This window comes from Pongo pygmaeus, chromosome 21, assembly GCF_028885625.2.
Source record: "Pongo pygmaeus isolate AG05252 chromosome 21, NHGRI_mPonPyg2-v2.0_pri, whole genome shotgun sequence".
Taxonomy (NCBI): Eukaryota; Metazoa; Chordata; class Mammalia; order Primates; family Hominidae; genus Pongo; species Pongo pygmaeus.
In genome coordinates, this window is record NC_072394.2 from 4,663,189 (window position 1) to 4,685,925 (window position 22,737).

Sequence of the window (22,737 nt, forward strand, 5' to 3'; positions counted from 1 at the left end):
ATCTTATACAAAAATTAACTAAAATTTATTATCCACTTGCGATATGGTTTGGCTGTGTCACCACCCATATCTCATCTTGAATTGTAGCTTCCATAATTCCCAGGTGCTGTGGGAGGGACCCAGTGGGAGGTAATTGAATTATGGGGGTGGGTTTTTCCATGCTGTTCTCATGATAGTGAATAAGTCTCACAAGATCTGATGGTTTTATAAAGGGCAGCTCCCCTGCACATGGTCTCTTGCCTGTCACCATGTAAGACATGCCTTTGCTCCTTCTTTGTCTTCTGCTATGATTGTGAGGCCTCCCTAGCCATGCGGAACTGATGAGTCTATTAAACCTCTTTTTTCTTTATAAATCACCCAGTCTTAGGTATTTTTTTCACAGCAGTATGAAAATAGCTACTACAACTTGTAAACCTATAAAACCTTTAGAAAAAAAAACACAAGAAAAACTCTTTGGTATATAAAACTAGGCAAAGGGTTCTTAGACACCAAAAATGTGATTCATAAAAAGAAAAATTGAAAAAGTGAACTTCACCAAAGTTAGAAAATTTTGCTCTGTGAAAGAACCTATTAAGGAGATAAAAAGACAAGGTACAAACTAGAAGAAAATATTTGCAAACCACGTACATGTCAAAGGACTAGTACCTAGGATATATGAAAAGCTCTTAAATGCAACAATAAACAAACAATTCAATTAGAAAATAGGCAAAAGAAAGAGATATTTCACTGAAGATGTTATATTGATGGAAATTAAACACATAAAAAGAAGTTCAACAACATTAGCCACTTGGAAAAAGCAAATTAAAACCACATTGAGATATCATTACACATCTATCAGAATAGCTAAAATTAAAAAAGAATTAACAAAACCAAATATTGGAAAGGATACAGAGATATCATATCACTCATATATTGCTGCTGGGAATATAAAGTGGTGTGGCTATTCTGGAAAGAGTTCCACAGTTTCTTAAAAAAGGAATAAACATGCACCTGTGAGGCCGGGTGTTCATGCCTGTAATCCCAGCACTTTGGGAGGCCGAGGCGGGCAGATCATAAGGTCAGGAGTTCAAGACCAGCCTGGCCAACATGGTGAAACCCCATCTCTACTGAAAATACAATAAATTAACTGGACGTGGTGGTGGGCACCTGCAATCCCAGCTACTCAGGAGGCTGAGGCAGGAGAATCGCTTGAACCTGGGAGGCGGAGGTTGCAGTGAGCAGAGATCACACCACTGCAGTCCAGCCTGGGCAACACTGTGAGACTTGCTCTCAAAAAAAAAAAAAAAAAAAAAAAAAAGCACCTGCTATGTGGCCCAGCAATTGCTCTCCTGAGCATTTATCTCAGATAAATAAAAATTTATGTTCCCACAAAAACCTGTACATGAATACTTATAGCAGATTTATTCATAATAGCACAAAACTACAAGGCACCCAGATGTTCTTCAGGTGATGCATAGTTAAACAAACCATTCCATACAATGAAATATTACTCAGCAAGACAATGGAAGGAGTTATTGATACATGCAATAATCTGAATGAATCTCCAGGGAATTATACTGAGTGAAAAGAAAAGCCAGTCTCCAAAGATTTCACACGATAAGGCTTTCTTTATATAGCATTCTTAAAATGACAAAATTAAAGAAATGAAAAACAGATTGCTAGTTGCCAGGGGTTAAGGGTAAAGGTGGAAGGGAAGTTGGTTTGACTGTAAAAGTATAGCATGAATGATCCTTGCGGTGATGGAAATGTTCTGTATCCTGGCTGCATCAATATCAATATCCTTGTTGTGATATTACACTACAGTTTTGTAAGATGTCACCACTGGAGGACACTGGGTAATTGGTATACCAGATTCCTTTGTATCATTTTTTATAAATTCATGTGAATCTACAATTATCTCAAAAAGTTTATTTTTAAGAAATGTTAAGGCTAAAGTGAATTTTAAATATGAAAGAGGTCAAGTGGAGAAATAATTGGAAAGAGCACTGGACTTTGGGTCAGGAGTTTTAGATTCAGGTTTTGATTCAATCAACTTAAGTAAATAACTCCTCTTGTCTAAAATTATTTGTATAATGCAATTGACAAGACCTGCTACAGTTATCTCCCAGAGTTGATAATAGGTAAAAATTATATTAATTAAGAGAAAAACTTTAAAAACATAAGAACCAAGGCTCTATACAAATATTTGGTATTTAAAAGCTTGCATTATATAAATGATGCCTCAAAGCCTATTTCTCCTGGTAGTTTAGAAATATAATTACCTGACTAAGACTACCAACTAATTTCACTTTCACCATCATTCAATAAATCTCAGAAATATAAGCAAAGACAATCTTGGACAAGAGAAGAGAAGAGCCTGATCTCTTTTCCAGCCCTATGACTCACTGAAGAAACCAGGAATATGCCACGTGTTCTCTTTCTGCTGCAAGGGTTGCTGTGAAATAACCTCATTTACGCTGTGTTGTACAGAGTGGACCACCTTAATGCTGAGATTCCAACATTTTCTATTTCAGGACTGGTTTGGGGAGATTGCACAGAGTTCATCCTATGATCCTTCATGTGAGAAGGAAGCCATTTGGCCATTTATAGCCTAAGAAGACAGAGCTAGAAGGGATAAAGCCAATCTTGGCTATTGCTGCTATGGGAACAGAGGGTAGAGATCATTTGCTCCATTGTAGAAATTTGGAACTACAGTTGACCCTCGAACAACATGGATTTGAACTGTGTGGGTCACATACATGTGGACTTTTTTCAATAAAAGCACCTGTCTCTCTTGCCTCCCTTTCTACCTCCTCCACCTCTTCTACCTCTGCCACCCCTGAGACAGCAAGACCACCCCCTCCTCTTCCTCCTCATCTTACTCAAAGTGAGAAGAGGATGAAGACCTTTATGATGTTTCACTTCTACTTAATGAATAGTAATGATTTTCTTAATAACATTTCCTTTTCTCTAGGTTACTTTAGAATACAGTGTATGATATATATATATAATATACAAAATATGTGATAATTAGCTGTTTATGTTATCAGGAAGGCTTCTGGTCCAGATTTGGCTGCTACTAGTTAGGTTTTGGGGGAGTCAAAAGTTAGACATGGATTTTTGGCTGCACAGGATGTCTATACTCCTAACCCCAACCTTGTTCAAGGGTCAACTCTACTGGGATGCTTTTGCAGCCATTAACTTTCAGTTATTTCAATATACTCTAAACTGGCTTTTTAAAATGAGGGAATATATAAGCTCATTTAACAGGAAGTTTAATAAAAGCTGGTTGATCCAGTACCCCAGTGTTATTACCTAGGACTTAGTTTCTCTACATTTCTTGTCTTTGCTATACACATGGTTGACTTCATTTTTAAGGCTGGTTCCCACCAGAGGACAGTTGTGGATTCATCCACTTTCATTCAAATCTGGGGAGAGAGCGGGAGAATAGTTTGTTCTTTAGAGCAAGGCAGAACTTTCCCAGAAGTCTTCCATGAACCTCCCTTCACATATCATTGGCCAGAACTGAGTCACAGGACTTTTTATAAACAAATCACAGACAAGGGGGTATGAGCTAACCCTTAACCCAATCAGAGTTACTCCTGAAGCTGAGGGTATTCCTTGGAGTCACATGGGCTACATGAAGACAGGGCACTTGAACAAAATTGAGGTTCTGTTAGGAAGAAAAACTGAGGTTGTAAGTGCTTGTAAGTAGTTGGTGCTCAATAATGCTGCCATCCTGTCTTAACTTAGCTAACAGGACTAAGTGACATATTTCTGAGGACTCTGATACTAAATGGTGTAAATATAGGGTAGAGTTTGATTTTTTTAGTTTTGAATCTTTCTTTAAACTGACTGTGAAACTTCAGGAAGTCAAGTTATTGGGCCCTTGTTTTCTTATTTCTGAAAGGAAATAAAATTGTATAACCTCGGGCAAGTTACTTACCTTTACAATGTGTCAGCTTTCTCTTTTGTGGATTCCTTATCTAAAGTTTAATAGTACTTTACTCATAAAGTTGTATTAGTTTTCTAGGTTTTCCATAACAAAGTACCACAGACTTTGTGGCTTAAACAACAGAAATTTGCCTTCTCATATTTGGAAAGCTAGAAGGCCAAGATCAAGGTGTCAACAGGGTTGGTTTATTCTGAGGACCTTTCTCCTTGACTCGTAGTTGACCATCTTTTCTCTATATCTTCGCCTGATCTTGCTTCTGTGTGTGTCTGTGTCCTATCTCCTCTTCTTATAAGGACACCAGTCATATTGGATTAAGGACTACTTTAATGGCTTCATTTCACATCTTTAAAGACCATATCTCCAAATAGGTCACATTGCGAATACTAAAGGTGAGAACTTCAACATATGAATCTTGGGGTGATAAAATTCCTTGCTTTTGATATAAGAATTACGTGATTTAATACATGTTAAGGATGTAAATCTATACAGTAGATGCATACTCAAAATTAGTTATAAAATTATCTTATTTTCAGTAGTAGCAACAGATATAAAAACAATAGTATTTGAAGTAGTAATAGCATCTCTAGCAGGGATAATAGCAGAATTGTCTGAGAGAAAAGGAGAAAGAATCCCTATGCAAGGAAGGGGGAAGATATACTTTATAGAGAAATGAGACACAAGAGAATAGTATTTGTTTCACACTCTTCCAGCTACTATGGCTGTGCAACATAGTATGTCAAAACTTACTGGCTTAAGTCAACTCTTATTTGCTTCATGAAATCTGCAGTTTTGACAGGCCCAACAGGGATAGCTCGCTCAAACTGTACTCGTCATCAGCTGGAACGTTCAGAGTCTCGCTCACATGTCAATGCCAGCTGTCAGCTGGGACCTCAGTTGTACACGTACGTGGGGCCTTTCCACATGGCCTGGGTTTCTGCATACATTGTTGCTGGTCTCCAAGGGTGAGCATCCTGAAAGAGAAAAAGTGGAATTGTAGTGCTTTTTATGACCTAACTTCAAAAGTCACTAAAAATTCCTTTGGTTGCATTCTACTCATTTGAGGCATTTATAAAGACTGTCAAAGTTCAAGAGATGGGGAAATAGACTCTTCCTTTTGATGGAGAGTGTCAAGGTCTGGAAGAGAATGTGGGACTGCATTTACTGCTGTGGTCATGTTTGGAGAGTATAATCCTCCATTCATACCTACCTTCCCACACGAAGCTTCTTTTTCTGGAACTTTCTTTCAAACACTTGGGTTTGTGATTTTGTTCCAGATCAGAATTGGATCCTTATGCTATGCTACCCAACTTCCAGAGATTTGAGGATAAAATGGCACATTTGGCAGAAAACTTTTGAGAAGATCTTTATCAAAGAGGGAACTCTCTAAATAAAGGTTCAGTGTGCCTCATAGTTCTCTTTCAAACAGGAACATACAGAAAGGGGGTTGACATTCTGATTTCCCAGATAATCTTTTGTTTTTATGATTTTGGACATAAACCTGTCTCAGACCTGAACAAGGAACTCAGATTTTCATCCTTAAAATTAAATCTGAATAATAAGGAGAACCACATGCCCTTATCAGCCCTAATATTCTAAGAAAATGAGAAAAAAATGAATTAAGAACATTTAAAAGCCGTGCACTGGGTTCATCAAAGATTCTGCCACTGAAGAGAGAATCTAAGCTGTTTCTTGCTTTATATTTGAATGCTGTGCATGGTTTTCATGATGGCAATTATAATTTACTGCAAAATGCTTTTATTGAGTTGCCTTTACTGAAGAGGCCCTGCATGCCTTTTCACCAGCTTGCTACAATTAAAAGCAGCAGTAAACAGAGCCTTTCTATTTAGATTGAAAAGCAACGATTAAGCTTACCCAGTTATAAATAGGAGGCAGCTTCACATCTATGGCCCCAACTGCACACATTAAAGACTCTAGCTCCAAATGCCCCCAATTTATTTCTACAGGACAAACCAATAAATTGTCAAACTCTGACCTTAAAACTGACAATTTCTTAGAAAATGAAAGTAGGTAAATTATGCATAATTCTAGATAATTACTGAGATGTCTGTGAGGCCAGGAAATCAGTACACATGCTGGAAATCTAAATTTGCAGGCTGATAGCTTCTCCTTTTACCATTATCAAACCATGGTTTGCCTTGAGCAGCTGTCAGAGATGGCTTTTCTTTGCTTGGGGGCATAGAAGAAAATAATGGACTTAAGAGAGAAGATGGAAAATACAAAGTTATTTTTTAAGATTCCCGTTAGTTCAAGTGATTCAGCAAGGAAACCAGAACATAGGCAGTTACTGTTAAATGTTTTTGAATAAAAATGTTTAAATGCAAGCCATTTATCCCACCTATAAGCTGTAGCTATCTGAGTGTTTAGAGATTTGAAGGCATTTGATTCAATCTCCTCACTTTCTGCAGCAGGAAACTGGAGGCTAAGGAAGCCCTGTGAATTGTCCAAGGTCACATGGCTTGACAGCAGCAGAGCTGGAACTCAATAGATTTTCTGACTGTCACTGCAGCATCCACTGAATGGAAAAATTTGTTCCTTTTTTATTATTTTTCGTATAAAACCCTAGATTAATGAGATCTAAGTCATAAAAGTCCATGGGGTGCTATATTTCTTTGAGTGCAAGACAAGCTTCCAAAGGTGACAGGATTTTCCCACTTGAAGAAACGTGGTCCCCTCTGCCTCAGTATCCTCCATCTGAGCCAAGAGTTGCCAATTTCCAAAAGCCCAAGAAAGTAAGTTTCCAAAATATGTCTTGGGTGATCATATCTTTTTTCAACTTGTGAGTCCTCTTCATTTCATGTTTTCATGTGGCCTTTGTCTCCCAGTGATTTTCCAACTGCCCATGACTCCCCTTGGGTCATGTGCTGGATATTCTCTGTTGCCTTCTGTCACCTTCTCTACTCAACTCTGTGCCCAGGAGACTGGCATTTATGTATGTATCAATGTCACCCTAGTCCTTTGACCATAATCAGGCTGAGCTATCAGGGATACTAACAGAAGACCGGATAGCAGGGAGATAAAGAAGCCACAGTTTCTATTCCCCCAGTTCACTTCCTGCAGACTAAAGCACAGTTGCCCAGCTGAGCCCAGCCCACATTACCAAACCTCAGAAAAATTAGTGAGAATTAACAACTGCTGTACTAACTCCATTTTTAGGAGTAACTGCTGTACTACTCCATTTTTAGGAGTTTTTTTTTAATTCAGCAGTATCTGACTGATACAAAATATGACACCTGCAAAGAATTTAAGACAACATAACCAGCTTGAAATAGAGATCAACAGTTCTGAGACCCAGAAATGTAAGTGAACTCAGACTGGGATTGAGTTTGCAGATTCACTTGATTCCACATCCAGAAGCAAATGGAGACATCTGGGGCCCTGTGGGGTAGCAAAACTAAAAGTATCCCATGGGAAGTAAGAGATTCACTCTTCAAACTCATTGCTTGGAACTAGTAACAAGTTTGAGGTTCTCTCATGCATTAAAGGGGGTTGAAATAAGCTCTTAAAACCACTGTCTGAACTATAAAACTGGATAGCAGGGAAGCCGTAGAAAATAAAGTCTTTTATCCTGAACTTAGGCTTAACTGCTGACTTGGTAGCTGAATGTGCGAAAACCTCAATTTCAATGCAGTTTGGGAGCCTTGAGCTACCAATATAAGACCTGGTTTTTGACTAAATGTTATTGAGAAATGGTGGAAGAAGAAATTAAATATAAATCTGCAAGACTGTGAGACATAAAATGGGGGAGAGAGAAAGAGACAGAGAGAGTGAGAGAGAGAGAGAAAGAGAGAGAGAGAGACCTCCATTCAATAATGAAATTCCAAAACACATAAGGAAGTAATGCTAAGAAAGACAGCAACAAAATAAACTAATAGAACTGAGTTCACTCCAGATGAAGTGGAAATAATAAAAGAGACTATTACCCACTAGTCTTCACTAAAATATCTGCTGAAGAATGTATTTCAGGCAGAATAAAACACCCTAAGAGATATAGAAGAATGGAGTGGAATGCAGAAAAAACAGTACAGAATTTCATAAAATATGATGATAAATTTAATTAACTATTGACTCTTAAAAAGAATGGTATTTTTCACATCATGAGACAAAATTCAAATAACACCAAGAAAGACATAGATGGGAAAGATATTATGTGTGTAATAAAAGCATATTTAGTTCTTGGGTTATTTGGGAGAACAGCAGAGATACTAAATCACTGAAATTCTGTTTGGAATTTTTTTTACTTAAAAATGTTAAAATATTAAAACTATCAATCAAACAGGAAGAAAGAAAAGAGGTAAAATAAGCAAAAAAAAAGAGGATGGTAAACATAAAATATATAATAACTAAGTCCAAATACAGCAGTAATCAAAATAAATGTAAAGGAATCAACTTACTTATAAGAGCAAGATTATCAGGGTAGGTATTTAAAAATCCAACCATATGTAGCTTATAATAAACACATTTAAAACATAATGGTCCACAAAGGTTGAAAATAAAGAAATGGAAAAAAACAAGTAACGCAATCACTAACCAAAAGAAAGCTGATATGGCAATGTTAATGTCAAATGGCATTGGATCTAGGCCAAAAAACATAAAAAGAGACATTATGTAGTGATAAAAAGAACAGTCCTGGCCGGGCGCGGTGGCTCATGCCTGTAATCCCAGCACTTTGGGAGGCCAAGAAGGACAGATCACGAGGTCAGGAGATCAAGACCATCCTGGCTAACATGGTGAAACCCCGTCTCTACTAAAAATACAAAAAAGTAGCCTGGTGTAGTGGCGGGCACCTGTAATCCCAGCTACTCGGGAGGCTGAGGCAGGAGAATGGTGTGAACCCGGGAGGCGGAGCCTGCAGTGAGCCGAGATCGCGCCCCTGCACTCCAGCCTGGGTGACTGAGTGAGACCGTCTCAAAAAAAAGCAAAAAAAAAAAAAACCAGTACTGTATTTGAATGGCTAAGATTATGCCTTGAAATATAAAAGAAAAATGCTGACAAAATTACAAAACAAAATTGAAAAATCTACTATCTTGTCTGAGATTTTAAAACACATATCAGAAGCCAGTGGAGTCAGCAGAAAACACCAATTTGTGTTAAAAAGCTGGAAAATAATAAACCCACTTTATAGATATAGAAACTGGGGCCTAGGCAAGTTGAGTGATTCATGCAAGATCACAAAGTTTGTATGAATTCAAGCCAGGACTAAAACTCACACTTTCTAAATACTAATCCTATGCCCTCTCCATTTTATAACATTAACACATGTAGAATAAACTGCATATCTGCAGAAATGATTAGCCTTTTCTATGTCCTTAAGAGAAACCTTAGTGTGGCAGCATATCTGTCAACGTTCCACTCAGGTTACCTTGAATTTCTTTTACTTTTTCAGTGTGCCTTTTCTTACCTCCTACATATAAATTATGTTTCTAATTATCCATCTCTGTGATTCTCTATGGAGAACCACCCTTAGGCCACTGGGGTGGCTACTGTGAAACAGAAGTTCCTGGGATTTTATGCCCTCAATCATGGCCCTTATTCAATGACTGACTGGTGTGGGTAAATGGAAGCCCAGCTCCTTTGCCTTAGAGTTCGGACAAATCTAAGGTATAATTTTCACTCTGAAGCTCCCCCGTGGGATCAGGCTGAGGCTGAATCTCTGCTTGGCTTCTTCTCTTCTCTTTCCTGCTTTTTACACCCAGTTCTACCTTGAAAATTTTCCTCAATAAATTGAGTTGCATGTGATTTCTCATCTCAAGGTCTGCTTCTGGGAACACTTTCCTAAGATGAGGACCATACAGCTCTGTACTAGGAGTAAAAAGAGAGTAGAAAGTGGTTCTACAGAAAACCAAATACAGCATGTTCTCATAAGTGGGAGCTAAATAATGAGAACACACGGACACAAAAAGGGAAATAACAGACACTGGGGCCTATTGGAAGGTGGAGGGTGGGAGAAGGGAGAGGATCAGGAAAAATAACTAATGGGTACTAGGTTTAATACCTGGGTGATGAAGTAATCTATACAACAAACTTCTGTGACACAAGTTTACCCATATAACAAACCTACACAAGTAGCCCTGAACTTAAAAACAACAAACAAACAGGATTATTCCATAAAAGTATGTTCTCTATTTAAAAAAATTTGAAGTAAATGAAAATCACCCATAATCCCACTATTTGTAAGGCTATTTTGGTCATTTACCTAAGTATATATACTGTACAAGTAAAAGTGTGATAATGCAAAAAAAAAAAAAAAAGTAGTTCTAGGGAAAGAATATTTAAGTGGTTAAGGATTCCTGCTGCTTTTATCATTGGGAAATTCCAGTTTGATTTGGGCACTAGGAACCTGGCATTGTGAATGTAGTGTCTGCCAAGCTAGAAAAACACTGCTGCAACTTCAGACTTCAGGTCAATTATTATTGACTGGCCAACTTTCTGTCCGGAGCATACCCACTTGGGTCCAATTCCAGATTAATAATGGCCCAATTCCAAATCTGGAGGATTCCTGGCCTCTCTCTCTCTCTCAATGCAGTTGCTTACTTCTCTTAAGACTGGCTCTGAATATACAAGAAGGCAACTCTGGGATTCTGGCCTTTAAGATGCAAGACCACAGGTGACCATACAAGCAACATCATGGGCTTTCCAGTTGGTTGAGCCATTATTTCAGCCTCTACTTTGTATCTTATAGCTTTGCATTTCTTTGCTTTCCAAGTCTGGATTTATAGGTGGGCCTTGTCTAGAAAGCCAGGTGTACCTTTTATCAGGCAAAAAGTTTCATTAACCACTGTGGCTTAGAATAATATTTATATAATAAAATATTTACTAGGTATTGAATGCATGCTATATGCCACTTTACAGATGAAGAAATGGAAGTTTAGATCTGAAGATTAACTTGCCCAGATTTATGTGGCCAGCCCTTGCCACAAACCAACCAAGGATTTAGTGAGTCAGACATGAGCCTGACTCTGCATGTATCCTACAAGTCATAGCATTCCCTAACCTGGTTTTGCTGACCCCAGTCTCTAGCACTGGATTTATCCTTGGTTCTCTTACTGAGTGCTCTAGTACTTTCCTAGTTGAGCCCCTGACACCCATCCTCTGCCAACTCATTTTCCCCAGGAGCTGACACCTGCTCCTCAAAGTATGTCTCCAACTTCTATCTGCCATTTTTCACAGAGACACATGGAGAATTTGCCCGAAATACACATCTCTAGGGACTTTCTGCTTCAATGCCCTGCCTTCATCCCGCCAGACTGAACCATGGCAATGGGGCCTAAAACTCTCAATGCTGTCTTAGGTTGGGTTCCCCAGAAGCAGAACCCAAGACAGGGAAAATCAGGCACACATGGCTTCAGTCCTCTTGAGGAAAGACTCTCAAAAGAAGCATCTAAAAGAAGAAAAGCAGACAGGACAACTGGGGTAAGAAGCCAAGCAAAGATGCATGTTCAGGAAAAATCTAAACCTGGCCTGATATGAGAGAGGATCTGGAGCATAAATTACAACACTGACATGATGGTCCTCATCATTAAGACAAGGTGGTTCGCCTTTTGTACTTCTGTATCAGCCAGTCATTGCCATAGACTTCTCCTGATAAAACCATTTAGAGAGTGTAACTTTCTGGGCATTAACTTAGGGTGATACTTAGGGAAGAGGACCTCTGTTAGCTTTTAGCCGTCAATACAGCAGCTGGAGGCTAGAGCCCCTGCTCATCCACCAGCATCTACTACAAGTGCCTGGGCCTTGGGCAATGAACGAAGGACTTCAGCAATCAGATCCCTTTTCTCATCCCACCTTCCTGCTCCTGGCCTCCTCCTACTCCCCATCATCCTGTGTGGCTGGGGCCCCCCCATGCCATGTGCCTATCCACAGGCTCCTGGATTTTAGTACCTGCTCAGAGTCCACTGCATTGGCGCCTGACACTTTATTAGTGTTCTAAAGCTTTGTTTACAGTTACCAGGACTCTCTAGATAGCAGCAAAAAGTCAACAAGGAAATAAAACTTCACCAGCTGGTGTATTTGTTGGGGATAAACCCATCACACAGGAAACAGCTGGGTACATGCCCACAAACGTCAGTACCTTGCTGGTCCCAAAGGCTTATCTGAAGTTACAAGTTTGAATCCCCCCTTTCCAAGCTGGTCTATTTATACGAACTCCTCCACACCTTCAGTTCCTTTACACCATGTGAGCCTCAGAAAGCTGAGGCAGTAATGAGCTTTGAAGCTGTTCTACTGCCTGTGACAGCCCACAGGCCAGTCATTTGATCCAATTGCTTGATGCTACCTCCAGCAGCCTCTTGGCAAAATTTCTGCCATTATGTACCATTGTTTCCTTATTCTAAAGCTCACATCTTCTCATGCTGAAGTCTATATGCTTCCTAGTGTATGAAAGTAACACTTTAGCCCTGAAGAAAACTGTCCAGCCCATCTGGACATCTGCCAGTCACTAGGAAGAGAATAGATTTTTCAGGCACAAATGTTAGCACACTAAGGAGTAGAAGGCTGAAGGCCATCTTCACTGACTTTATAGTCAGCGTGTTCTTTGTTCAGCAAAACTTAGCTCCTAGTCCCGAGCCAATTCCAAAATGCTGAATTTCATCCTTCCACTACTTTGAAAGCATTTAAGGTCTAATGAAAGGGATTAGGCCTGGAATTGGTGCCAGAAATTAAAATGAAGGCATAATTTGCATGTTTTGACAATACCTTCACACTTATACCCATGCCATGCTTTCTTAAACACTCTTGAAAATATGTGAGAATCGAGATTCCATAATCCACTTCTTCTGGAACGCCATGTAGAAACATTCTCATTTTGCTTTCTCCCTGCCTTCTGATTTTACTCACAGGCTTAATAATCACTGTAAGGATGGGGTAGCCATAAACAGCAGAGCATTGAGCTTTTGTGCACTCAGATGTTTGTGTATTTCCCCCTTTACCTTGTATATAAAGCCAGGCTAAGGTTCGCAGTTAATGCTGGAGCTCACCTTGAAAACAGCACCATCTTTCTCCTGAAGATGCTCAAACTCCAGGTAGTAACCTCAGGTTGTATCACAGCTCCTTCGAGGTGCCTCACTGCTTTTAATAAGCACATGATAAAGATAATGTCTTTCTCGATTCTAGTGGTATTTCTTAGTAAAAGCCTAAGCTGCACCAGGGTGAGGTGTTGTAATATTTTCACAAGTGTTAAAAAGGATTACTGCTCTTCCTAATATTGGTCAATGTGCCCAGATGGAGGCTATTGCTTTTGCGCATAACGTCTAAGCTTCTTTTCCAGCACACAATTGTTTAAGAAACCACTTTTCTTGCTATGCCCTGAAAATCTTGCCTCTTGAATAACTTATTTCCTCTTGAATAACTTATTTCCATCAAGAGCAGGACAGAATCAGAACAGCATGGACAAGGATAATCTCTAAAATGTGGTTTCAAATGGAGAAGTGTGACATGGTTTGTCAGAGGCCTGGAAGGTACACATTGTTTAGTAGGTTGACCCAAAGCCATCCTCAAGAGGTAGGATGGGTTTTTTTGTGTGTGGTTTATTTTTATTTGTTTTTTTTGTTTTGTTTCATTTTTGAAGACAGAGACTCACTCTGTCACCAGGCTGGAGTGCAGTGGTGCGATCTCAGCTCACTGCAACTTCCGCCTCCCGGGTTCAAGTGATTCTCCTGCCTTAGCCTCCCGAGTAGCTGGGACTACAGGCTTGTGCCACAACATCCAGCTAATTTTTGTATTTTTAGTAGAGATGGGGTTTCACCATGTTGGCCAGGATGGTCTCGATCTCTTGACCTCATGATCCACTTGCTTCGACCTCCCAAAGTTCTGGGATTACAGGCATGAGCCATTGCACATGGCCTAGAAGTAGGATGGTTTTAAGAGCACTGCACGTTCTTTGATACTTCTCCCCCTGAGAGTAGGGTCTATGTTCCCACCTCTTGAACCTGGGTGGGCTTTGTTACTGCCTTGATCAATAACAAAGTGCAGCAGAAGTGACACTATAATTTCCAAGGCTGGGTCTGAAAAAAATCATGTAGCGTTTTCCTTGTTCTCCTGGAACACATACTCTTTGTATATTCAGCCTCCCTGTAAGAAATTTTACTGTCCTGAGGCTGCCCTGCTGGACATACTAGGTGGAGAGGCCACTAAGAGAGAGAGAGATGACCAACAAGCCTTAGCTATTCAGGCATCATACATGGGAGTGACAAAACCTTCAAGATGGCACAAGCCCTAGCTACTGCTCAACTGTAATCACAGAGAGCCCAAAGCCAGAAATGCCCAGAGGAGCCTAGTGGACCCCAGAACTGTGAGAGATACTAATAAATTGTTATTGATTTAAGCTACTGTGTTTTGAAGATGTTGGTTCCACTGCAATACATAATGGGAACAGGAGGTGCATTACACATAATATAATGTACAATTCAACCCAAAGGACTCTCCTACCCACCACTGGATACACGTCTATGAGAGTTGGCACTGCTGTGGGTGCACAGAGCCAAGGCCATGCCTCACAAGACAGTAGAGTGGGTGGATGTCTGCATGCTATGATTTGAGAATGACTCAAAGTAACCTCCCTCAGGGGGCTGCTCAGGTCCCTGACCTCTTCCACAGTAATTGCCTTGAGAGGATATGCAATCTTGGAAACTTGCCAAATGTTAGCAATCCCCTTGTTCAGTGGGTTTCAAACTAGGAACACTCAGGTTTTGAGAAGGGATTCCAAGGAAGTACGGTGAAAGCAAGCCTTCTAGAGACACAGTATTCTCTCTCTCTGGCATCAGAGGGAGGATTTCTTCCCAGCCTCAGGGGTGGAACTGACCCAAGGTGCCCATCAGTGCAACACATTCTTCTTGCCATTGTGATTGGTGTAGGGCTGGACATGTAGTCCACGTCAGGTCAATCAAAGTGAGTATCAGGACATTCCCAGGGAGTTCTGGGAAAACAATGTTCTCCCTTTTTCACTAGATTGGAATTTAGAAGTATAGTACTTTGAGAGCTGCTAGCAACCATAGGAAAAGTGGCAGAGAATCCTAGGAATGGAGTGGAAAGAGAGGAAGTAGATCTGAGAAGAGACAGAAAAAAAAGTTGATCCTAACGGCTTTCAACCTGATATTCAACTGTTCTTGAAGCTGATCTCCCCTGGACTATTTTGTTATGTGAGCTCACAAGTTTATTTTGTTTGGTGATTTATGGAACTAGAATTTTAAAAATCAATGTGTACATATATGCTTAGCTTCTCTCGGAGTTTGTGTTTTAGCAGTAGAAGAAAATGATTTCTGCTGCTAAAAACATGTTTGGAAATAGCTGATCTTATCCTAGTGATCTAGTCCTTTTTGTTGTGCAAAAGGAAGTGCTAAAATCAGAATGAGAACCATGGTCACCTGACATAGACACAAGTGATGATGATGATGATGATGATGATGATGATGATGATATTAATGTTCAAGTACTAATTCTGGGCAAGACACTGTTCTAAGTGCTATGAATATCTTACCTCATTTGATCATCTCCAAAACATTATGAGATATTCTGTTACTATCACCATTTACAAATGATGGGATTGAAGTACAGAGAGGATAAATAGCATCCTAAGATCACACAGGTGGTAAGCTGTGATGCTAGGATTGAACACAGCTGTTCTCTTAGCCCTACCCTACACCCCTCTGACAAGGTAGAGTGCCTTCTCATCGGCCCCTGGGTTCTGCGCTCTGTCTTTCCACGATGCCTCTATTCTTAAAGCATGCAATCCAGAAGGTTCCTGTTAAATGTAAGTGAGAGAATTTCTATCACTGTGGACCTGCCTCCATCATCTGTTTTTATTCTAACCACAAAGTATATGACTTATTCATGTCTGCTTGGTTTTGACTCTTTACTAAGAGTAAGGGAATGCAGTGATCAAAGGGAAGGAAGATTTTTAACTTAAGTTGTCAGCTTCCTTCTGCTTCCAAAAAAGTTTCATGATTAAAAATATGGCACCATGATTTATTCTTCAAAAGAAAAAAAGTCAAATTGTAGCTGACTCCAACTCCTTGTTTTACTTAGGTGGAGGAAGATTCAATCTCAGTGAGTATGATTTGTTGCTGCCCACCCCTCAGCTCCCAAAATGGCCCAGGAAGTTGTACACAGCATAGAATTTGATGTCACTGTTATTTGGTCAACTTGCATGATCATTGTTCAGATTTGTGTAGTCCCTGGAAAGAAGGTGGCTCTGACAGTTCTCTGTCATTTTGGGGTACAGGGTACCTTGTTATATGGCTGTTTCCCCAGGGCCTGGTGTCAAGCTTCTCTTCGTGGGTGTTATATATATATCCTATTCTAAGAAGATGCTAAGGTGTGAGATTGGAAGCCACCATCCTTCTCTTTGTCTCCATTAATCTCCACCTCTCTGCCTTTGCTATTTCTGCCCATCCCTTCCTTTCAGTGAAGAACACAGATCCCCTCACTGCTCTGCTCCATTCTTTATAGCTCTTTGCATATTGCATGGGTTTTGCCTAAATTAGAGTGGGCCTTAATAGAACTGTGGGGCTTTTAAACATTCAAGCATCATTTATTTTAATATCCCCCTAAATACCTTTTGAAAAATCTCTTAGAAGTCCAATCGATTTAAGGGTTAGTGTGTATTTTAATTGACCATTCAATTTCAAATAAATGTGGAGGAAATTACAACCCTCTTAACAGAGAAACGACAATTTAAGGAGAATGAGACCTTGATTGAAACCATTAGGAACTTAGAAACCAGACTCTGATGTGGTCAAAGAAAACAGCCCAGGAATTTATAAAGCCTGCCTTATTTTGCTTTGAAGAAAAACTTGAAAACCATAAAACAAGGTGAGATGTTATCCAAAATTTTGAAGCTATTTAATAAACAGATTAATGCAGTTACTTTTGTTTGGCATTGAGAAACATTGGTTAACCAAAATTTTATTACAAAAATAAAATAAAACAAAATAGTTCTCACCCAGCCTATGGACTTGAGGCTTAGAAGAAAGATATTTTAATATCCTGTCATCTATTAACATATTTTTGATCAAATCACATAATCAGACAAATTCTTTTTTTTTTTTTTTTGAGATGGAATTTCGCTCTGTCGCCAGGCTGGAGTGCAGTGGCATGATCTCAGCTCACTGCAACCTCCGCCTCCTGGGTTCAAGCGATTCCCCTGCCTCAGCCTCCCAAATAGCTGGGATTACAGGCACACACCACTACACCCAGCTAATTTTTGTATTTTAGTAGAGATGGGTCTCACCATGTTGGCCAAGATGGTCTCGAACTCCTGACCTCGTGACCTACCTGCCTTGGCCTCCCAAAGTGTTGGGATTACAGGCGTGAGCCATCGCACCTGGCCTCAGACAAATTCTTGATCAGATGGGCTCCCTAAGAACACTCTTTTCTTCCTTCCTTTCTTTTTTTTTTTTTACATTTTTTTCCCATAGGTTATTGGGGTACAGGTGGTATTTGGTTACATGAGTAAGTTCTTTAGTGGTTATTTGTGAGCTCCTGGCGCACCCATCACCTGACACCTATACAAATAGGGTATACACTGTACCCTATTTGTAGCCTTTTATCCCTCATCCCCCTCCCACCCTTCTGCTAAAGTCTCCAAAGTCCATTGTATCATTCTTTACTTTGATTTTTTGTTTGTTTGCTTTGAGACAGAGTCTCACTCTGTCACCCACGCTGGAGTGCAGTGATGCAATCTCAGCTCACTGCAACCTCTGCCTCCCAGGTTCAAATGATTCTCCTGCCTCAGCCTCCTGAGTAGCTGGGACTACAGGCATGTGCCACCACTCTGGGTTAATTTTTGTATTTTCAGTAGAGACAGGGTTTTTACCATGTTGGCCAGGCTGGTCTTGAACTCCTGACCTTAGCTGATCTACCTGCCTCAGCCTCCCAAAATGCTGGGATTACAGACATAAGCCACTGTACCTGGCCCATTGTATCATTCTTATGCCTTTGCATCCTCGTAGTTTAGCTCCCACATCTCAGTGAGAACATAGCAATGTTTGGTTTTCTATTCCTGAGTTACTTCACTTAGAATAATAGTCTCCAGTGTCATCCAGGTTGCTGCAAATGCCATTAATTCATTCCTTTTTATGGCTGAGTAGTATTCCATTTTATATATATATATATACTGGGTATTATATATATATATATATACTGGGTATTATATATATATATATACTGGGTATTTTATTTATATATATATATATATATATATATATATATATATATATATATATATACTGGGATTTTTTGTTTTGTTTTGTTTTTTGAGACGAAGTTTCTCTCTTGTTCCCCAGGCTGGAGTGCAATGGTGTGATCTCAGCTCACTGCAACCTCCACCCACCGGGTTCAAGTGATTCTCCTGCCTCAGCCTCCCGAGTAGCTGGGATTACAGGTGCCTGCCACCACATCCGGCTAATTTTTGTATTTTTAGTAAAGACGAGGTTTCACCATGTTGGCCAGGCTGGTCTTGAACTCCTCATCTTCAGGTGATCTGCCCGCCTCAGCCTCCCAAAGTGCTGAGATTACAGGCGTGAGCCACCAAGCCCAGCCTGGTTTTTTGGGGGTTTTTTTTGTTTGTTTGTTTGTTTGTTTGTTTTTTGTTTTTTTGGGATGAAATTTCACTCTTGTTGCCCAGGATGGAGTGCAATGGTGAGATCTCAGCTCACTGCAACCTCCGCCTCCTGGGTTCAAGCAATTCTTCTTTCTCAGTCTCCCGAGTAGCTGGGATTACAGGCACCTGCCACCACACCTGGCTAATTTTTTATATTTTAAACAGAGATGGGGTTTCACCATGTTGGCCAGGCTGATCTTGAACTCCTAACCTTCAGGTGATCCACCCGCCTCGGCCTCCCAAAGTGCTGGGATTACAGGCATGAACCATGGTGCCCAGCCTATACCAGTTTTTTATCCGCTCGTTGATTGATGGGCATTTGGGTTGAGAACACCCTTTTCTATCCGTCCATTTCATTTATTTCCCATTTCGAAAATTACTCCATAAACATGATCATCCCCATAAACACATGATAAACATTTGACAAAATTCAGTACCTTTTCATGATAACAAATAGTAAAGAAGGAAATTTTCTTAACTAATAAAAGTCAATACACAAAATTCACAGCTAACATCATACTACACAAAATTGAAAAGATTCCCCACTAAACCAGGAACAAGAAAAGGAGGGCCACTCTTACCATTTCTATTAAACATTATACTGGAGCTTCTAGCCAGGGCAATTAAGCAAAAAGAAGTAAGAAAAAAGGAAATAAGTAAATGACATCCAGATTTGCAAGGAAGAAGTAAAATCATCTCTATTTGCAGATGGCATGATCTTGCATATAGAAAATCCTAAAAAATCCACGCATACACACAAAAAGCTATTATAACTAATAAGTGAATTCAGCAAGACTACAGGATAAAATATCAAAATTCAAAAATCAGTTCTCCTTTTGTACACTAGCAATGAACAACCCAAAAATGGAATTAAGAAAGACATTTTATTTATAATAACATTAAAAAGAATAAAATACTTAGGAAAAAATGTAAGCAAAGAAGTGTATGGTCATTTATTTTTTATGTCCTCTGGACTAGGACTTGGGCTACCCAGACATTTGTTCAAGCGTTACTCTAGGCATGTCTAGGCATGTTTGTGAGAGTGTCTCTGGAGGAAATCAACATTTGAACCAGTAGGCAGAGTAAAGCAGATTGCTCTCTCTAATGTGTGTTGGTTTCAACGCATCAGCTGAAGACCTCAACAGAACAAAAAAGCTGAGTAAAAGGAAATTCCTGCCTGACTGCTTGAGCTCGTCTTTTCTGGCTTTTGGACTCAAACTGAAACTTCAGTTCTCCTGGGTTCTCCAGCTTGCTGACTGAAAATCGTGGAACTTCTCAGCCTCCATAATTCCATGAGAGAATTCCTTATAATCGATTATTCTCTCTTTCATAGGTACATATGGGGTGTGTATATATAAATATATATATATATACACACACACACACACACATATATGTATACTTCTAGTTCTCTTTCTCTGGAGAACTCTAATGCAAGATTATAAAAAAAATTTACTGAAAGAATTCTTAAAATATCTAAATAAATTGAAAGTCATTTTACGTTCATGGATTGGAAGACAATATTGTTAAGATAGCAACACTCCCTAAATTAATTTACAGATTAAACCCAAGCCTTATCAAAATCTCAACTGCCTTGCTTACAGAATTTGACAAACTTATCCTCAAATTCACATGGAAATGTAGTAAACTCAGAATAGCAAACATAGTCCTGAAAAAGAGGAATAAAGTTGGAAGACTTACACTTCCTCATTTCAAAACTTACTACGTAGCTACAGGAATCATCTTGAATACTTTATACTGGCATAAGGATAGTTATATAGATCTATAGAACAAAGTTGAGAGCCTAGAAATAAACCCTTACGTTTATAATCAATTGATTTTGGACAAAGATGCCAACACAATTCAGTGAGGAAAGAACAGTCTGGTGCTGGGGTGACTGGATATCCTCATGCAAAAGAATAAAGTTGGACCCTACCTCATATCATACACAAAAATTAACTCAAAATGTAGGAGAGATCTGAATGTAAGAACTAAAATATAAAAATCTTAGCAGAAAACCTAGGTATAAATATTCGTGATCTTATATTAAGTGATAGTTTCATATGTATGACACCAAAAGCACAAATCAAAAACTTTTGTGTGTCAGAGAACATCATGAAATAAGTGAAAATGAAAACCACAGAATGGGAGAAAATACTTGCAAGCCATATATCTGATAAAACACTTGCCATATGAAGAACTCTTCAAAGTCAACAAGAAAATAACAAACAACTCAATTAACAAACGGGGAAATGATCTGAATGAACATTTTTCCAAAGAAGATATTCATATGGCTGATAAGCACATGAAAATATCTTCAACATCATTAGCCACTATGCAATTATAAATTAAAATTGCAATGATATATCACTTTGTATCCCTTAGGATGATTAAAAATAAAAGACAGACAGTAACAAACGTTGGCGAGGGTAGAGAATTGGAACCGTCATATATTGCTGATGGTATTGTAAAATGGTGTAGCCATTTCTAAGTAACAGTCTGGCAGTTCTTTAAAAGTTAAAAATAGAGTTACTGTTTGTGTGTATGTGTGTGTGTGTGTGTGTGTGTGTGTGTATTTGAGACAGGGTCTCACTCTGTTTCCCAGGCTGGAGTGCAGTGGCGCAATCTCGGCCCACTGCAATCTCCGCCTCCTAGGTTCAAGCAATTCTCCCACCTCAGCCTTAGAATTACTGTTTGACTCAGCAATTCCACATCTAGGTAACAATCACCAAAAAGTGGAAACAACCCCAATGTCCATCAACTGATTAATAGATACACAAAATGTGGTATACTCCATACGGATTATCATTTGGCCATAAAAAGGAATGAAGTACTGGCTTATACATTCTAAAACATGAATGAACCTTGAAAACATCATGCTAAGTGAAAGAAGCCCATCACAAAAGACCTTATATTTTATGATTCCATTTATATGCAATATCCAGAATAGGCAACGTCATAGAGACAGCAAGTAGATTAGTAGTTGCCAGGCAATCGGAGGGGAGAGAAGGGAGATAGCAAATGACTGTTAGTGGGTATGGAGTTTCTTTTGGGGGTAATGAAAATGTTCGGCAATTAGTGGTGATGGTTGCACAACTCTGTGACTATACTAAACAGTATTGACTTACACACCTTAATATATTTTATAATATTTGAAGTACATCTTGATAAAGCTGTTCCAAACACTTTATATAATATATGCTAAATATATATTATATAACACATTATAATCAATATAATATGTATCTCATATTTATTATTGTGTATTATATATTGTATAAATGTATATGTAATTATATAGTATAAAATTATAACAATTGGACATGTTATAATTGTTATGAACCCTATATATATCTCCTGTTGCAGCTTAAAAGCTGGAAGTCCCTGAATTCGTTTGAAACCTAAAAAAAATTCCTTCTTATTTAAATATGCTTCCTTAACATCCTTTAAAGGTCTGAGAATGAAAACAAAACAATACCAATCAAAAAATTCCTTGTGACTAGTTTATCCCTGAGTCAAGTTGTTTTCTATTTGTTTGTTTTCTTTTGGTTTGGATCAGATTGGTTTGTACATTATGTGGTTAAGAGCTTCTGCTGGGTTTCTAGTACTGGCCATCACCACTAGTAGCTATGATACAGGGAAAGTTATGTCCCTCTCTTTGCCCAGGTTACCCATCTGTAAAATGGGAAAATTTTTGAGGCCACCACTAAATGTCAGTAGACTAAAGGACTAAATGACCTCTTAAAAATTCAGGGTTCAAGACAACCTACAGAATGGGAGAAAAATTTTGCAATCTATCCACCTGACAAACACCTAATATCCAGAATCTACAAGGAATTTAAACAAATTTACAAGAAAAACACAAACAACTGCATTAAAAAGTGGGCAAAGGACATTAACAGACACTTCTTTGAAGAAGGCATTTATGTGGCCAACAAACATATGAAAAAAAGTTCAACATCACTTATCGTTAGAGAAATACAAATCAAAACCACAATGAGATAACATCTCATGCCAGTCAGAATGGCAATTATTAAAAAGTCAAGAAACAACAGATGCTGGCAAAGTTGCAGAGAAAAAGAAATGCTTTTACACTGTTGGTGGGAATGTAAATTAGTTCAACCATTGTAGAAGACAGTATGGTGATTCCTCAAAGACCTAGTACCAGAAATACCATTTGACCCAGCAA

At 39.0% G+C, this 22,737-nt stretch overlaps 1 long non-coding RNA gene across 1 annotated transcript in view; it reads right to left on the minus strand.

The window, feature by feature from the left end:
• The window catches only part of LOC134738909 (uncharacterized), a 208,977-nt gene that overhangs the window by 89,602 nt on the left and 96,638 nt on the right, over positions 1-22,737 (minus strand). The window contains exon 3 of the long non-coding RNA XR_010125181.1: positions 4,797-4,905. This is a non-coding gene — a long non-coding RNA (uncharacterized LOC134738909). The remainder of the gene's footprint in view (positions 1-4,796; positions 4,906-22,737) is intronic.